Source organism: Tachypleus tridentatus, chromosome 6 (assembly GCF_004210375.1).
Source record: "Tachypleus tridentatus isolate NWPU-2018 chromosome 6, ASM421037v1, whole genome shotgun sequence".
Lineage (NCBI taxonomy): Eukaryota > Metazoa > Arthropoda > Merostomata > Xiphosura > Limulidae > Tachypleus > Tachypleus tridentatus.
The window spans coordinates 50,738,994-50,746,558 of record NC_134830.1 but is presented as its reverse complement, the minus strand read 5'-3'; positions in this window follow the sequence as shown (position 1 = coordinate 50,746,558).

The following is a 7,565-nucleotide window of genomic DNA, read 5'->3' as shown; positions in this document are numbered from 1 at the left end:
CCTTGGTTTGTATTTCATCATCTCAAATTGTGCTCCGCGCTTTCCAGTCATGGGTGCGTTATAAGAGTGACAGTAAAATCCCACTCACTATTCAAGAGTTGATTATCTGCATTGCTCTAGTCTACTGAATGCTGTAACAGGCAATAAACATAAAACTACGTAATATAATCCAACATGAAGTAGCCTATTACGTCATAATGAGTCGTCTTTCGCATATGCAAAAACACTGGCATGTCTAATGTAAAATGAATTCTTATTTCAATCTTTTTTTCTGTACCTGTTGACAAATGTGATGTCTAAAACAACTGATTTTGTAGAGATGTTGTAACGGGTTTACTGTTATATATTTAATTTAATATCTGCATGTGACGTATATAGTTGAACGTGTATTGTAGAAGATTCTCTTGAGTAAAAATCAACAATATATTTTTACGAAAATATTAACATATCTTCGAATATTGTTGAACATTCGAGAATCTTGCCATAAACCGACGCACCGAGAGACAGTAATAAAATATTGTTGGTCAGCTACAGTCAGTATAATTTAAATCGGAGACTCGTCCGGGATAATTTATAATACATAACAATGTCTATGAACTTAAACATCGTTGACTATTTGGCATGAAGAATATATTATTTGGACTGTTGATGTGCTAAATAGTGACGACATAAAGACAGGTGAAAATAAGATGTAATGGAAGTTAAATAACGTTAGTGTTTTTGCCAGGATTAAATAATGAAATGGTTTAAACAACAAAGACATCGACCAACTATTTTTATCTTGGGGCACAATATAACATTTTGAAATCGTTTTTAAGTTGTTATTTCATATAAGTAACATATGGCAAATGGTAATTTAGTTACTATCGAAACTACACTATAATACTGAAACATTCGTGAAAGTATAATGGTGTCCTAAGCATTGTCAAAAGCACCTAACGAAAGTCTTGAACACAGTAGAGAGCTGAAAACAAGGTAAGAGTAGATATATTTTCAAATTAAATAGTTCGTGTACTACTAGCCCTGAGGAAGCCGAAACTGGAGAAAATTGGCTAAAATAAAATATTTATTACTATGTGGAGAGAAAAGGCTATTTTACTAACTTTATTTTGAAAAAATCTAAATATGAAAATAAAAATAGGAATAATAACAAAATATTATTTGCATGTAATCTACTCATAACGAAAGCCCGACAGGTCCAGATGATTAAAGTATTCGACTCGTGATCTGGTGGTCACGGGTTTGAATTCCGATCACACCAAACATGTTCGTCCTTTCAGCTGTGGGGGCGTCATAATGTGACAGTCAATACCACATTTCATTGGTAAAAGAGTAGCCCAAGATTTGGCGGTGGGTAGTGATGATTAACTGCCTTCCCTCTAATCTTACACTGCTAAATTAGGGACGACTAGCGCAGATAACCCTCGTGTAGCTTTGTGCTTAATTCTAAAACAAACAAACCAACCTTTTAGCAATACCTTCTATAGACGTATACAAACATTTTGTACCAACATTTTACGTCTGTCTTTCACGAAACGTTTACCAGAAAACATGGAACCTTTTTAATAAACTTTGCTGAAAGTTGAAACTGATTGAATTAAATAATTTCTTTCATGTTTCATAAATATCTCAATAGGTGTCACCCACGTTGATAAACGACATCGAGCTCCTGAAATTGCTTCTTTGACAAGGTAGTTAATTTCAGAACTTAAGTGTTCTGCAAATTAGATTTAAACGTCTTATATGAATAAATTAATCTTTACTTAAGTTACCCAGTGTTGTCAGTACAAAGTTAATAAGAAGTGCCGTATATTATAAAATGGTTGCATAAAGGTAAGATTAGAAAAATGTACTCTATATCGTGGTTTAAAAGTACATAAAGGTAAAATTAGAAAAGTGTATACTATATGATGGTTTAAAAGTACATAAAGGTAAAATTAGAAAAATGTATACTGTATGATGGTTTAAAAGTACATAAAGGTAATATTAAATAAAAAAACTTTTGCCTAACTTCTAACGACATAAATATTTCCTGAAATTTGACCATCTATGGTATGGAAAGTGAGCTTTCCGCCAGAAAAAACACCAACACTTCAAACTCAGCCCAGGATGGTGGTTGAAGTGTTTGTGTTTGGTACTAGATTATTGATGCTGAAATGGTAGGTAACTTAGTTTTTAGTTCATCTCATCTTCAACGATCAAACTCTGTGTTCCAATCTTTCTTTGCATGTTTTTATTATAGTATGTCACAGAGATACAGAATGGGCTACCTCTACTGTGCCCATAATGAATATCGATTTTAGGCGTATAAGCACCTATGAAGCCATTAGTGACGAACACAAGGTACTCTAGTGTTATAAGTTATGATCGCTCACGGAAACGGAGAACGAAGTGGAAAAAGTGCAAATAAGAACAAAATCACATTTACACAGTGGTTGGTAGTACTACTGGTGTTGTAAGTTTTACAGTAAGAACAAAATCACATTTACATAGTGGTTGGTAGTACTACTGGTGTTGTAGGTTTTACAGTAAGAACAAAATCACATTTACACAGTGGTTGGTAGTACTACTGGTGTTGTAGGTTTTACAGTAAGAACAAAATCACATTTAGACAGTGGTTGGTAGTACTACTGGTGTTGTAGGTTTTACAGTAAGAACAAAGTCACATTTAGACAGTGATTGGTAGTACTACTGGTGTTGTAGGTTTTACAGTAAGAACAAAATCACATTTAGACAGTGGTTGGTAGTACTACTGGTGTTGTAGGTTTTACAGTAAGAACAAAGTCACATTTAGACAGTGATTGGTAGTACTACTGGTGTCGTAGGTTTTACAGTAAGAACAAAATCACATTTACACAGTGTTGGTAGTACTACTGGTATTGTAGGTTTTACAGTTTCAGCGTTCATTTCTTTAACTTCAAAGTCTTCGTATGGTCGACCCAATGTGCCTCTGGTAGCATCTGGGGCATATGAACTTCTACATCATGAAGTATCGAGATGATTCTGTAAAGTTGAAGAGTTCTTTAAATCACATTTTAATTAAACTTTTGGATACAGCACTGTTTGGTAATTTATTCTTATTGTTATTTTTAAAGTGATGTTTAAATAACGCATGAATAAAGTATCAGGTTAACTTTTCATTTCTGGACGATATTATTCGATTAAAAAATGACAACTGAAAACAGTTGTTTTTTCCTCTGAGCATTTATATAATGTTCTCCACATTTGGTTCAAAAATATTTTGATTTACTGTTATTTTGAACACTCTTTTTTCTGGGTTTTAATCAGGATTTTTGTAAATTTTAGGAAGGCGAGACTTTCACAACATGATTAAAATCTATTGAACTTAGGTTCAATACAACTTTAGTAGTGCATATACCATTTAACGCATTCACATCTGGGAACGAGAGTTTGTCATTCTGTTAAATTTTAGCAGTAAATTTTATCAATGGCAGTCTTCATGACATGTATTTAGGTAACTAACATGGAATGGTAAGAAAATATACATTATTACTCTCTACCTATAAAACGTTTACCACTTAACAATGAAGACATTTATTAACTGACTCAACGTTATTATACACCGTGAAATGTCATCAACATAACTCTAGATACACAGGACAGGACTGTAACCAAACTTTGTCATCAACATACTCCTGATACACAGGACAGGACTGTAACCAAACTTTGTCATCAACATACTCCTGATACACAGGACAGGACTGTAACCAAACTTTGTTGTCAATATACCTTCTGATACACAGGATAGGACTGTAACCAAACTTTGCTATCAACATACCTCCTGATACACAGGACAGGACTGTAACCAAACTTTGTCATCAACATACTCCTGATACACAGGACAGGACTGTAACCAAACTTTGTTGTCAATATACCTTCTGATACACAGGATAGGACTGTAACCAAACTTTGCTATCAACATACCTCCTGATACACAGGACAGGACTGTAACCAAATTTTTTCATCAACATACCTTCTGATACACAGGACAAGGTGGTAACCAGACTTTGTCATCAACATGCCTCCTGATACACAAGACAGGACTGTAACCAAACTTTGCCATCAACATAACTCCTGATAAACAGGACAGGAAGCATAAGAAAAGATTAGAAAGATCAGAAGCCATTACTCAATCTGATCATATAGTTTTACTGGTAAACATAAGATGTAATCATTCCTTATATCCTTATACTTTCACCTAGGGGTATATTTGTGAACAATAAGTCATCATTATCACTAAACTTTGTCCGTTTCAAGTCATTGAAAAATCCAAATGCATTCTTAATAGAATATTCCTTCAGTACAAACTCTTTCAAAAATAGGGTCAGAAATCTTGCTAATGGTTGATAGGTGCTTACACTAGAACCAGTTAATCTAATCGGACATCTCTGTTTGTGAACTTTACACTGTGTGCCTGTCCTTGTGGTTTTTGGTAACTTTCTTCCATTACGATACTGCCTGTTTGTTGTTGTTTAAGTCTAAAAGATACCTTTTAAGTTTGGTTCTCTTGGTTAATGTAGTATCATTCCTTGTTTCTATAACTTCATCCATAGTACTAGGATACCTTCCACTTGGTTGGTGTAATCCACCACTTTATTTAAAACCATAACCCAATACTTGTGTTTGTTTGTTCTGAATGTCTCGCAAAGCTACACGAGAGCTATCGGCGCTAGCCGTCCCTAATTTAATAATGTAAGACTAGAGGGAAGGGAGCTAGTCATCCCTACCCACCGCCAACTCTTCGGCTACTCTTTTACCAATGGATTATGCGATTGACCGTCATATTATAACGCCCCCAGGACTGAAAGGGCGAGCATGTTTGGTGTTACTGTGATTCAAACCCGCGGCACTCAGATTACGAGTCAAGCGCCTTAACCACCTGACCATGCCTGACCTATTGCTTGTATCTGAGTTATTTCTCACAGTGGCCTCACATTTTCTTAAAACTTTCAGAGGCCGAGTTTGGTCCTTTTTCAAACTACTATACTTTTTCTTAAACTTGAAGTTCAACCTGTTATACACATATTTTACAAAGTTGACATTTAAACAATGTTTTAAAACTTTATTTAGTCATCAGGCAAATGGTAGTCTGATAAGTTATTAGTGGTAATATCTGGGTGTTCGAAGAACGTGTACTTACGTCTACGCTTTTTAAAGTCGTTGAATTTACGTAACTGTTAGATAATAAACGCAGTTAAAACTTTACTTATGGAGTTCACAATGCTAACCTTCAAATAACCTAGGTCTACGGGTACATTGAGTTAAGAAAAGCAATTCTTGACCAGAAGATGACCACAGTTCCCTTTCATTTCCAAATGTGAAAATGTAAAGACAGAAGAAACATGACTTACATTCATTGAATAGTTATTTATAGTTGTTTTAACAATCTTGAAAAGTAACACCAGCTATTTCCAAAATAAATCAACAGAGGGCAGTAACACCTTTTTTACACAAAGCCGACTGACGTTATTTACGTCATTCGTACTGTTATCTCATAATCCTTCGTGTAGGATTTTAATTAGGCTTAGATACCTAAGTCCCACATTAAAGTTTTGAGTTTTAATATTTCTATATAGCGGTTATTTGATCTGATCATACTGTTGGTCTGCCTCTGAAGACATAACTTTCTGTTTCAATTCTAAGAAATTATGAAGAATGTATAATAATTATCAAATCACACCGTATCTCCTACATCCAGTGACGAGTAGGCCTTTAGCGGATACCAAGTGTAGACTATCAACTCTGACTTCTAACTATACTACTGAGGAAAACACTTCATTAGTCAGCATGTGCCCTTGCAGTTGGTAATTTGTGACCTTTTTTTTTTTTTTCAAATAATACGTGATTATCGAATTTTAAGTTTTACAGAGGTTAAGTTTGACGAATTTTGAACCTCACCACAACTTCAAAGTCAATGTGATCGCATCCGGTTAGGTTCTATTCGACGATCGTGAATCTTGACAATAGCCCTGCAGCTTAGATTGTATTGTAAAAAGTTGTGTCGAAAGTTACACAAATTTCAAAGCACACCACACCTCCATGCATGCTCTCCAAAATTCATCTTGTGCACGAAAAGTGATATATTTTCAGTGGCATCACATTACCTAAGAATTACTTGCTTTCTTGTTTGTAATTAAACACAAAGCTACACAGTGGACGATCTGTGTTCTGCCCACCACGAGTATCGAAACTCGGATTCTAGCATTTTAAGTCCGCAGACACACCACTGTACCACTGGGGGCAAAAGAGTTGCTATCCTAAAGTTAATGTTGGTTACTGTCGACTGTCACTGTCTTACTTACTGTGGTATGTTGGTATGCATTGACAAATACGCTGTACCACTAAGGGGAACAACCTCAAAACGCTAAACATTGTAAAATTGAGTTCTGATGCATTCCGTTTCTCTGCGACTTTACATGGGCTATGACTGTCATGTGACTCATTGATTTGCATATACAGAATAATTTTAATATAAAGTATTTACTCTTCTGTGTTATACATATAACGGATTTATTACCAAATATTTATTTTGATATTTATGTTTGTTTTAGTTAAATATGTGTTGAGAAGTGCATGTAACTTATATTGTTAAATGTGTATTGCGCAATTCTCACCTGTTCCCTAAATTTGTAGAAGATTCTCGAGTGTAAGAATCAACAATATACTGTGTGGGTATGTAAATATTAGTGACTGCTAGTATTGTTGCCAACTGAAATTTCGAGAACTTCGCTGAATGATTATGAAAAGTAGCCATTCTAAAACACGAAGAGACAGAATATGTTGCTGGTTTGCTACAGTTGGTATACTATAAGCCTTATTAACTGTAACTGTGATAAGCGCATCTCAATCGTGAAACTATAGATATTTGACCAGGAACATTTAAAGATCTCAAACATTACAAACCGTTAAACGCCAGTAAATTATCTTGGACGTTAATATTCCTGTGACGACATTAAATATCTTTCTTGGTCAAAAACTCACATGTGCTCAGTGAATAGGGTAGTTTCCCGTTAAATGAACTGTACCAGTATCAACACAGAACTAATTCGCTTATCGTGAACCGTCCATAAAATATTTAGTTCCAGACCAGGTAGAAGACTCAGTACTGTTTGTGAGTTGGTAAAGCTCTTGTATATACACTATTATTTGTAACGACTGTTTGTAATACCGTTACTGTAAGTTGTATTACTTCTTGTGTATTAAAATATATTTGTGTTAAGAAAGTTTTGAATTTCGCGCAAAGCTACACGAGGGCTGTCTGCGCTTGCAGTCCCTAATTTTGCAGTGTAAGACTAGAGGGAAGGCAATTAGTCATCACCACCCACCGCCAACTCTTACCAACGAATAGTGGGATTGACTGCAACATTATAACGCTTCCACAGCTGAAAGTGCAAGCGTGTTTGGTATGACGGGGATTCGAACCTGCCACCCTTAGCTTACGAGTCAAGAGCTTTATCCACCTGGCTATGCCGGGCCTGTTAAGAAAGAAAACTGTGTGTATCAATAATTTCAACATGAACTGTAATATAATTCTAATTATAATA